The sequence below is a fragment of the Beta vulgaris genome, chromosome 7 (genome assembly GCF_026745355.1).
Source record: "Beta vulgaris subsp. vulgaris cultivar EL10 chromosome 7, EL10.2, whole genome shotgun sequence".
NCBI classification, from domain to species: domain Eukaryota; kingdom Viridiplantae; phylum Streptophyta; class Magnoliopsida; order Caryophyllales; family Amaranthaceae; genus Beta; species Beta vulgaris.
The window spans coordinates 27193571-27205415 of NC_079208.1; positions in this window are offsets into that span (position 1 = coordinate 27193571).

The window sequence follows — 11845 nt, forward strand, 5'->3', positions numbered from 1 at the left end:
TACGTGGCAGCCTCATAGAAATTCTGCTCTCACAATTCACCCCACATTCATAGAGCAATGAAATAGATGCCACGTGTCACATTCCATTAAAATGATTATGTTTGATTCTTTTATTATTAGTTTCCCAAATTTTGAAAATCAATCATTGAATGCTTTAGGAAACCTCCAATTCCCTTAAGTTGAAGATATATTCGTGATTTTGGGCTGTAAAAGAAAGATTCATCACTAGAAGGAAATCTCCACTTAAGCAAATCTTTCAAGGTTTTTCCTTTCCTGTCAAATATTCCATTCAACTACTCTTTTTGAAGTTGAAAAATATTTGCACGATGGTTTTAGATTTAATACTGAAATTGTTTAAGGAAATTTAGTTACACACAATTGAATGACCGTATTATAAATCCGTGCAAGAATATATACACAATTCAAAGCCACGTGTCATTCCTATTAAAATGATTTCATTGATTTTTTTTAAATTCTTTAAGGAAATTTTAGTTACACACAATTGAATGACTATATTATAAATCCGTGCAAGAATGTACACTTGCATGCAAAGATGTTCTACTCTTTTTCTCTCTTTTTTTTTTCTTTGAGATACATGTCTGTGCTGAAGGATATTCAACAATTTTTCTAGATCATTTTATGAGAAGTTTTTTTTATCCAATAGTTACCGGTTTTATATCCACTAATTAGGTAATTGATTGTTTTATAATTGCTATAATTTAGGCAAAGAAAGGACTAATACCAACTTTATAACTATAAGTATTCACAAACAGTATGTTAAACCCATTAAATATTACATACCCACAATTTCAAAACATCTCACCAAATTGAGAATCCTCAAACAGAGAAAATTATGATAAAAAAAGGTGAATAATCAAAGATCGGAGAAAAATCGAACCAAAAGCAAAATAAATGAGTCGGCCATGGACATGAGCATTTAGTAAGTTGAGACAAGTGAGTCAGGTTTTTTGTTGTAATTCATCCAAAAATGAGTATCAAATCAATCAATTGGAGTAAGAAAAAAAAGAGAGAGAGAAAAACTCCTACAAAACAACAATTCATACAACTTGCACAACAAAATGGCAGCAGCAACTGGGAACCAAACAACAGAAAGGAAAGAGAAAAACTCCAACCCCAAAACCGCCATTAGATGAGAGAGAAACGAAAAACCCTAACAATTAAAATTTCGCCAATGAGAATAATTTGATCGACGTGACTAACAATTTTCTCACTTCTCTAGAAATGAGATAAGAGAGAGGAAGAAGAGATGGAAGTATTCAAGTATTCTCTTTAATGGGGAGATCGAAGGATTTGGAGGAGAGCGAAAGAAAAAATGGTTTATGCAGGGGGTTTGAGTTTGAGTGTGGTGTTTTCTTTTTCTTTCTTCATTCCTTCCTCTGTTTACTCTTTTACCTTTTTCGCAGTGTTCATATATGACATAATCATCCTATTATATATCATACTTTATAAAAGAATTATAAAACAACTCATGAGTGATGGGTTGAATGAAAAAATTGCAAATGTGAAGTAGTATAAGATATCCTGATAATATGTTAGCCACCTAATTATTTTTCTTTTTTCTTATTCACTTTTGGTAATGAATATAATGAGATGCTAGCCCTTTCAGGAGGAAATGCAAATGCAATAATAATAGTCACACCATGACTATGATCAGAGGTTACATATAACAAAAACAATAATAATTCAATCTTTAGTCCCAAAGTGGTCTAAGGTGGGCTAACTCAATCCTAAAACTTAAATTTATAAAATATTCCCCCGCATTTTAATGTGTTTGTTATTTCATTTACGTACCTATTTATAGATGTATATATCACGACTAAAAAGATTGTTTAAAATGTTGTAAAAAAATGATTTGTATATATCATGAAATATAATTTTATATTTTATATTATTTCAACCTTAAATGCATGAAATTTGATTATTATGGATTTAATAAATTTGGAACAAAAACAACTACTTAAAAAAAAACAATTCCCGTGCATTATGCACAAGTCCAAATCATATCTCAAACGTATAACTTCTTGCCATAAAGTAGAAGGGACAGGTGAAAAAAATATAAAATACAGAAAAATTATTTTGTTGGGAAAAAATTATAGTACGAAGTGAAATGTGTTTCTTGTGTAACTTTTAGTAATATCATATAGATCGTAATCTACATGATATATATGACTTTACACAAGATACCATGAAGTACAAAAACAACTATTAGATGTAATTAAGTATACCTAAAATAGTAGTGAACTTCAAACATATTGAAAAAAAAAAAAAAAATTATGCGTACAATCTACAGGGTCTAAAGCAATATGTTCAAAATGTAATTTTTCGACAAGTTAAAAATAATTGTTTCCAACTATTATATCTAGATGAATAATAAAATTTATTGGTAAAAGCGGTAACTTTTAATCTTAAATGGATCACTTCTAGATTGAGAAAACTGATGTATTTATGACAAAAAGTTACCCTCATGTAACAATAACTTATTGTATATTTGTGGTACTAAAGAATTTGTATAAATAAAAAAGTCAATCGATAATTTTTTTAGTTTTCTAATCATTAAAAAACTTCCCGTACATTTTATCATGACATTAGTTACATCAGTCAACACACGGGTCATAAGTCGGTTTAAAATATATTTTTAATTACACGATATTGTTATAATAATTCATGAGCTAATATTCAACCATGATTTTAGGAGAAACGTACTAAAATCTTAAATTTATAAAATATTCCCCCAAGGTGGAGTGTTGGAGTATTTATATTGATCGGTCATATGGGCCCGGGTTGGACATCCAATTGCTTTGATTTGAATTATCCGGAGGATACCTTATACTTAAGATGTAAAAAGTAGGTCCAATTTTATTGCCAAATAAGAAATAAAGAGATGTTTTGTTAAAAAAAATATATGTCACACCATGACTATGATCAGAGGTTACATATAACAAAAACAATAACAACTCAATATTTAGTCCCGAAGTGGTCTAAGGTGGGCTAATATGAAGCATCTTAACAAATAATATCCACGACCAATACATACTAATTTTTTTTTTTTTAAAAAAAACAGAGTTAGGGCCTGTTCTCTTTAGCGTAAAACAACTTAACTGAATTAAACTGAACTGAATTAAATTACAACTAATAATAATGATAATAATTTAGGAATTGAACTGAACTGAAAATAAGTTGGGGAGAATAGTACCTTAAAGTGAGAGAAGTAAGACAAGAGACAATATATGAAACAAGAAATTAAATAAGGTAAAAAAAAAGTGAAAACCAACATATAAGGGTCGGTTCACTTCAACTTATTTTGACAAAACTATGACGATATAAGTTCGAAAAAATTTAGATGATTACGTGATCCAACGGGTTGTCAGCCCTCTAATTATTGAAATTTCCTTGGCCAATAGTACATTCAGACATTAATTTTATGATTGTTCTCTCTTCAGTTTATTGCATATATATTAATATTATTATTTATTGTGTCTAAGAGGGTTTAACCTTAGGATCACTCAAAATTTTCCCATGCTCTTACATTCAAATGAAACAAAAATTATAAATACATCCACTTATGAACTTACGCTTGATATTAATATCATTTTTAAAGAAAATGTACACTTTGAATTTGTCGCATTCTATATAAAAATTCTAAAATAAAGGATTAGCAAAAAGAGTGAAACATGGCCCAGTGTCTTAAATTATAAAATATAGTTTTCTTTAATGAGCTTCGAGACACTAATTGAGAAGGTAAATCAACAAAATGAGTTAATTATATATCAAAATAGGGGTTTATAAGTATTCAATTTTAGTTGGTCTATAAGAGAGTAAAATTGTTGTTGATAGATCAGAAGTTATCGAATTAGAAAAGTTGTTAATTTGCTTATGCACTTTATTTTGACAGCTTCTTTTTTCTTTGATGTAAAAGATAATATTGAAATGTAAATCATATGGAGAACTTATAAAACACACATACATTATACAAGTACTGTGTATTTATATTTGTTTACTATACAAAATTATCATTTTCTAAATCATTCTTAATATTAAAATTGTGGTGGCTTAATATATTCTAAAACTGTTTTTAGGAAGAAACTAATTAGTAAGGATTATTTCGAGTAGCAACAGGGAATAAGGTATTTAGGCAAAAAAGTAAAGTGGGAAACCACGTATGATACTCATTACGTCAGATGAAATGGGGAATAAGGTATGATACAATATATCATCGAAATTGTGGTAATTTCAGGTAGTAACGGGGAATAAGGTTTTTACACCCCATATGGTACTTATTCTGTCAGTTGGAACAAAATTTCTTATGATGTTTCAAAAAAAGACAGTTTTTTCAGCCATGTGTTAAAAGTCAAGGACAATCCATATCACATATCACATGATAGGTTTATATCTCCCGAGACCAGTTCTTAGTCATGGCTAATTTTATATAGCCATTTATCAGTCACGAGTAAAAATTGCTTAATAGTACTAATTTATGAGAAAGAACATGGGAAGTCTAACACTTTAAGGCCATTTCGAGTAAAAAATGAAGATTGTAATGTGGAGAGGGTTTCTAAGACAATTGACCCCTAAGTGGTTAGTGGGATAAGACCAAGTTCGTGCAACTTTTCTCCCTTTTTAAAGCAGTTGAGATCATTGATTTACCTTTGTCATCTCAACCCTTAGATGATGGCTTTGTGGGGCTATGCCAAAATTAGTATATTACATTAAATTATGTCATCACTTTATTAATTTTTCAAAGAATTCCCATACATAAGTTATTAGCGGTTCAATTGTATCGAAAGTGTGGAGAAAATATAGAATTCAAAAGTTCCTCTTAAGGTGTTGTTGGCTTTGCTTATGACTATGTTATACAGCCTCCGTTCTTTTTCTACTGCATCAATTGAGTACTTTTCACGTTTGCCAATGCACTATTTTAACTATTAATATCTTTAATTACTTTTTAGTAAAATTATACAAAATTAATATTCTGAAAGTATATATCGAGACGATCTAACAAGACCCCAAATTACAATATTTTTCCTTACATAAAAATCATAATATATGGTGAAAGGTTATGATGGTGAATGGATAGTGTAAAAATCTCATTTTGCAATATTATAAAAATAGAACGGAGGGAGTATCTTCTTAATAAATTTTGTTTTGCACTAAAAAGAAGTCTTCCAAAACATATGAGTATATGTTAAACAACTTTATAATTAATATAAAGGTGTATATCTCTTAAACACAAAGTTTTTTTTATCAAGTTAACGTACGAATCGTTTACACGTTTTCATTGTAGCTGATATATAAACATTGTTATTATACAAAATAGTTCCCGTGCATTATGCACGGGCCTAAAACCTAGTTAAAGCAATAAACAAAGAAGAGTTTTGACGAAGCAGCATTATTCAACCAACACGGAAGGAAGCATGAGAGAACAATATGCCACTAACTAGAAAATTAGAGAAATTTTCCAAAAAATAAAATTAAAAAACAAATAAAAAATCCTATTATTTACAGTTGAAAAAAAAATGAAAACACCCATTATAATGGCAGTCGCGGAATAAGAACGACGTCGAAGTAGAAAACGGCACTAAAGGAGATGAACAATGCTAGAGTAGAAGAAATAAATAGTTGAAATTTCTCTTCCTCTACTTTAGGGTTTGATACTTGTAGGAATGGAGTTAGAAACTTTGGGGGGTTGGTGGGTATGAGATTCAGGGGATTTGGGGTGGAATTAGAATCCAAGGAGTATGAGGTTCCATACCAAATTACCTCAACCAAACACTTGTATGATTTTTGATAGTATGACATCCATTCCAATCCATCCAAGTAAGCTCAACCAAACACCCCCTTAGACTTTGGAAAGTAATTTTAAACTCTAGAATAGTTTTTTTTTTAAAAGAAAATGGATCAAATTACCCCCAATCTTGACTCGTTGGCTTTTAATATCTTATTAGGCCCGGGCTATATCCCGAGTAACAAAAAATTTCATTTATTAATATAATACTTTATGATAATAACACTAAATACAACTTAATTTAGTGGTTAAAACTTTAGTATATTTACTTGAGGTCTCAAAATCAAACCCTATACTACGCAATTTCTTAATTTTTTTATTCTACATGGATTACATAAACTAAAACTCCCTAGGGAGAGCGCCATGTGACACATTTTCTTATTTTTGCATGCCTTTTAATATATTTGTATAGATAGATTATGAGTTATTTTTAAATACCTCCAAGTATTGAGGAGGTCCGCCAAAAATGCACTATGACCTAAAAGAACCGATTTAGCAGGTTAAAAATGTCACGTGTCGTGCTCTTATTGGTTCAACTTAATTTTTTTGTTTTGCTTTTTTTATCACCCTACTTTTACCATTTTCTACCCCACCCCACTGCCACCCCTCCCCATCCTCAACCACCAGTCCCCTCTCCCCTTCCTCCATCTCTCTCCTCTCCCACCTCTTCCCACCAAGAAACCCCTCCTCCCCACTCCTCCACCACCCACTGCCAATTTCCCTCACCCCCACTACCACCCTTCCCACACCCCAGCCCCCTCCCCCACCACCCCATCGATTTCCCCCCTCGCCAAACCACCGAAACCCCCTCCCCTAACCCATGTCGTTGTTGTTTGGTTGCTGATTGGGGTGATGCTCCATTGCACCTCCCGCAACCCTATATCATCCGATCGCGTATTTACCGTCGGTGTTGCCCGTCTGCCACTGGTGATGCTACCACTACTGTTTGGCACCGCGTCTTGGCAACATTGAAGAGAGAAAGACTACAGTATGCAAGGGTGTTGATTGAGGTTGATGTATCTCTAGCATTTCCTGATGAGATTATATTCGAGAATCAATTGGGACAGGACACTTATGTGAATGTAAAATACGACTGAAAACTATTTTTTGCAATGTTTATAAGGTGTTTGGTCACTATGAACAATAGTGGGGGAAGCAGAAACAAGCATGGGTACTAAGAAGGGTGCCTACTGAGCAAAATGTAGCTCTTCAACAAGCCATGATTGAAGCTTAAATGCAAGTAGACCATAAGGGTTTCCAAACAGTTAGTAGGTATGTGAGAATGCCTACTAGCCCAATTGCTAGAGCAGTAATCAAAAACTTATTTATAGCACTGGCGGAGGATGATGTTATAACTGTTAATGACAAGGGGGAAGATGGGGTATGCACTGATGCAGGGGGAAGGAATTCCTCCTCATCTAATGGATAATATTTGTTCTTGGAATGTCTGGGGGCTAAACAGCCCAAGGAAGTAGAGGGTTGTGAGGGATTTTCTAATTACTCAACACTCTGCAGGGTTGGTTGGCTTGCTGGAAACCAACATAAAGGTTGTTGGATTGGGCAGTCATTATCAAGTTATGTTTCAATCATGGTGTTTCACTTATAATTTGGCTTTTCACCCTGGTGGAAGGGTCATTTTGGCTTGGAAACCATGTGTCTTTTATGTTGATAGTAGAGGTGGAGCTAGTCAGTGGATTCATTGCTATTTAAATACTAAAAATGGAGCTAGGGGTTTTGAGTGCATTTTTTGTTTATGCTTTCATGAGAGAAGAAAAACGGAGGTGTTGTGGGAGGATCTTAAGCACTTGGCTCAGAAGATAGAGGGTCCTTGGGTAGTTAGTGGATACTTTAATAGTGTGTTGAATTGTGATGAACGAGTGGGAGCTTCAGTTAGGCAGTGGGAGATGGAACAGATGAGAGCATGCCTAATGGAATGTGGTTTACATATATTAGCCGCTTAGGTAATAGATTAACCTAGACTAACAAGTAGGAAAGTGGTGCTAGAGTTTTTTTGAAAATAGACAGGGTGTTGGTGAATGTTCATTGAGAGGATACTTATGCCAATGCAGGGGCTACATTCTTGAACGAGGGAGAATTTGAATCATACTCCTTGTCTTATATCCTTCCATAAAGGTAGTGCTCATTGCAAGAAACCCTTCAAATATTACACCATGTGGAAGAGCTCTACCAGGTTTGTTAACATTATTCAAACTTACTGGCTTGATGATATTGAGGGTAACAAGATGTTCAAGGTGATTGAGAAATTAAAAAGGGTGAAGAAAAAGCTAAAAGATTTGAATAAATCTGGCTTTTTATAGATTGAAGCAGAGGTGATTAGTGCTGCAACTGTTATGAGTGACATCCAAACCAGAATGCATGTTGATCCAGGCAATGCTGCTTTAGTATATGAGGAGATTAAGGATGCTAATGAGTATAAAAACAAACATAAAGCCTACATGTAGTTTCTTAAGCAAACGGCTAAAGCTACTTGGTTGAAAGATTGTGATGATACTTCTACTATCTTTCACTAGAGCATCAGACAGAGAAGAGTTAAGAATTTTGTTTATGGCATCTATGATATGGCAGGGTGTTGGTAGGACATAAGTGACATGGTGAAGGATGCTTTTCTTATTTATTACAAAAGATTGCTTGGTGAAACTAAGAGCAATATCACTCATGTCAACTCGGAGGTTGTGAGGTCTAGTGCAACTCTCACTCAGGGCCAGAAGGATGATTTAATGAGACCTTCTCCATAAGAGGTAAAGCGAGCAATTTTTTCTATTGATGGTAATAGAGCTTCGGGGCCTGATGACATTAGTAGCTTCTATTTCATGGACACTTCGAGGATTATTGGTGATGAGGTGACAAAAGCTATCCTTGATTTCTTTGAACATGGTAAGAGGCTGAAAGCCCTAAACACAACACTAATTATTCTTGTTTCGGGTAAAAACTTGTATTATGTGGGATGGATCAAAATTAGGACTAATGAGGGCCAGATGCTCGAAGACTGCTGGGAGACCTGCACAGGACGAGAGTTACACTACCCCGGGGGTGGATCCGGGATCGCCCCTCCGACGATCAAGTCAGTTGATGTATATTAATTAATTGGGATATGTGAAGTAGTTTGTCTAGAATTCATTACCTCAATAAATGGGGGTCTACCTAGTATTTATAGGTGTTGAAATGTGTGAATAATGTCTCTGCCATGCTGGCACAGAATTTAAGGCAGGTGGGTCCCACTGGAGGACTGCCACGCTGGCGAAGAGCTTTGGAGCATAGGGCGGCCCACTAGGCAATATTGGGCCCAAACATTAACCCCACGAGAAATATGTGGGAGGGGCCACTGTCCATGCCGCGTGTTTTGCGTAAGTTATTAGGACGTCCCTTCATGGCTAAGTTTATGTTTATCTCGAGGGGATGGAAAGGCCTAATTCGAGGCTACCTAGGGGCCTATGAGCCCTAGGTAACTCGAGGAAGTGAACAAACCTTGCTTGAAGTTAAGAGACCTCGCTCGAGGTTATCCAGGGGCCAAGGGTCCATAGGTAACTCGGGGGAGTTAAGAGACCTCGCTCGAGGTTACCAAGGGGCCAATTAGCCCAGGTAAATCGAGGAAGTCAAGTTACCTCGCTTGAGGTTACCCAGGGCTGATGAGCTCCAGGTAACTCAATGAAGCTAAGAAACCTCGCTCGAGGTTACCTAGGGGCTGATGAGCCTCAGGTAACTTGAGGGAGTTAAGAGACCTCGCTCGAGGTTACCCTGGGGCTGATGAGCCTCAGGTAACTCGAGGGAGTTAAGAGACCTCGCTCGAGGTTACCCAGGGGCTGATGAGCCTCAGGTAACTCGAGGGAGTTAAGAGACCTCGCTCGAGGTTACCCAAGGGCCAATGAGCCTCAGGTAACTTGAGGGAGTTAAGAGACCTCGCTCGAGGTTACCCAGGGGCCAATGAGCCCCAGGTAACTCGAGGAAGTCAAGAGACATTGCTCAAGGTTACCCAGGGGCCAATGAGCCCCAGGTAACTCGAGGAAGTCAAGTTACCTCGCTCGAGGTTGCCTAGGGGCTAATGAGCCCCAGGTAACTCGAGGAAGTTTAGAGACCTCGCTCGAGGTTACCCAGGGGCTGATGAGCCCTGTATAACTCAAGGAAGTTCTGAGACCTCGCCCGAGGTTACCCAGGGGCCAATGAGCCCCAGGTAACTTGGGGAAGCGACCTCGCTCGAGCTTATCCAGGGCCTCTGGTTTACCCGAGGGGTATGACACCGTAGCTCTTGACGGGTGTCGATCTCAGCAGCGGTGGTAGCTGAGATATCCCCCACTCGATCTAGGTGAGGTGCCTAAAGGTAGGTCTTTTACCTCCGTCTGGGCGTGGATTGCCCAAGGAGTTAGAGCTCCGGCAAGGTGAGGTTCTCATGGTGGCGCAGCTGTACTCCAACACTGGGTTCAGCTAGATTCCAGTCAAGCCCTAGGGGAGTTAGTGGAGATTAGTCCAAGAAGCTGGTGCCATTGGGCCTTTTAGGAGGCCCAACTCTTGGCATTTTGAGGGATGTCTATGCCCGTCGGGATATTAACCGTCCTTTTCAGGCGCATCTCGAGCTAGGGCTGAGATTTCCTTTGGACCCTTTCATAGTCGAGGTGCTATCCTCCTATGGCCTGGCCCTTTTTCAGCTTATGCCCAACGACGTGGGCTTGATGGTGGGGTTCCTGGCTATTTGTAAGATGATGGACGTCAGACCCTCCTTAACTCTTTAGAGGAACATAATGAAGCTTGTCGTCATGTCTGCCACTTCGAATGGGGAAGGTTGGTGGAGCTTCCAGGTTCGCTACCCCTACAAGGTTGTTGGCGCTATGTCCACAAACTAGTAGTTCTTTCGTACTGAATTCATGTACGTATATCGAGCCGAACAATGGGACTTTCCTGTGGTCCCTCTACTTGAAGGCCGTAACCTATGGCTGAACAGATCTATGCCTCGAATGACCGAGGATGAGGCCAGGGTAGTCATATACTGTCAATGTGTTACCGTCATCGAGAGAGGTGACCGGAAGCAAGTTCCTCAATTCTGGAATCCCGCTGCGGACGATCTGAGCAACGAGCATTTCTTGTCAGCGATGAGATTGAGCCCTGTCTATCCCAAGGTAGAGACTTTGTATGCTTAAGGCACTCGACCACCATTCTTTATTCTAAAAAATTATTCTAACTGTTTTTTGTATTGTTTTGCAGTTATAGCCCGTCGAGAGCTGAGCGACGAGATGCAGAAAAGACTAACCGCCAACCAGAGGGTCCAGGAATAACTCAAGCTGAAAGTATCGAAGGGTGATACTAAGGTTCCTCGAGGCCCAAAGGTAAATGTTTATTTTTAATGCGATGATGCCTCTTCCCCTTTATACTGCCTCTAACTCTCCCACATCTCAGGATCCCTCGAAGAGGCCGAAGGTGGGCCCCCCAACCAAATTTGCTATCGTTACCCCTCGAGGGACGGACGAAGCGAGGGAGGTGGTGATGGAGGATGTCCCGAGGGGGAGAGGAGACTCCTCTAGGTCCAAGGGAAAATCTGCCGAAGTGCCTGAGGTAGGGGATGTGCCCCCTACTCGAGAGGAGGAGTCTCCTGCTCCGAAGAAGAGGAAGGCGTCCGAGCCCGAGGACGACACCTGGAACTTCACAGAGAAGTCCACCCTTGAGAAAGCCTTCCTTTTCGATTCCCTGGCCAAGCGGCTCATCTCGAGACCCGACCTCAAGCTTATTCGAGGCCTTACCGAAGAGGAAGAGGTCGAGCAGCTTCATTCCTCTTGGGTCTACGTAAGTTAGCTTTTTGGCTTACTTATTGCTTATTTATATATTGTGATCTAGTACTAACTCTTTTCTATCCTTCAGCAATCGATTCGCATGGCGGTGATGAGCCATCAACATACCGCTGGCTTTCGAAAGCTGAGGGATGGTTTGAAGTAGCAAACAAACCTGGCCGCTGATCGAGGTGTGGAGATCGAGAAGATGAACAAAGTCTTCGAGGAAGAGAGGAAGCTCTAGGCCAAGGAGAAAGGGGTTCTAGTG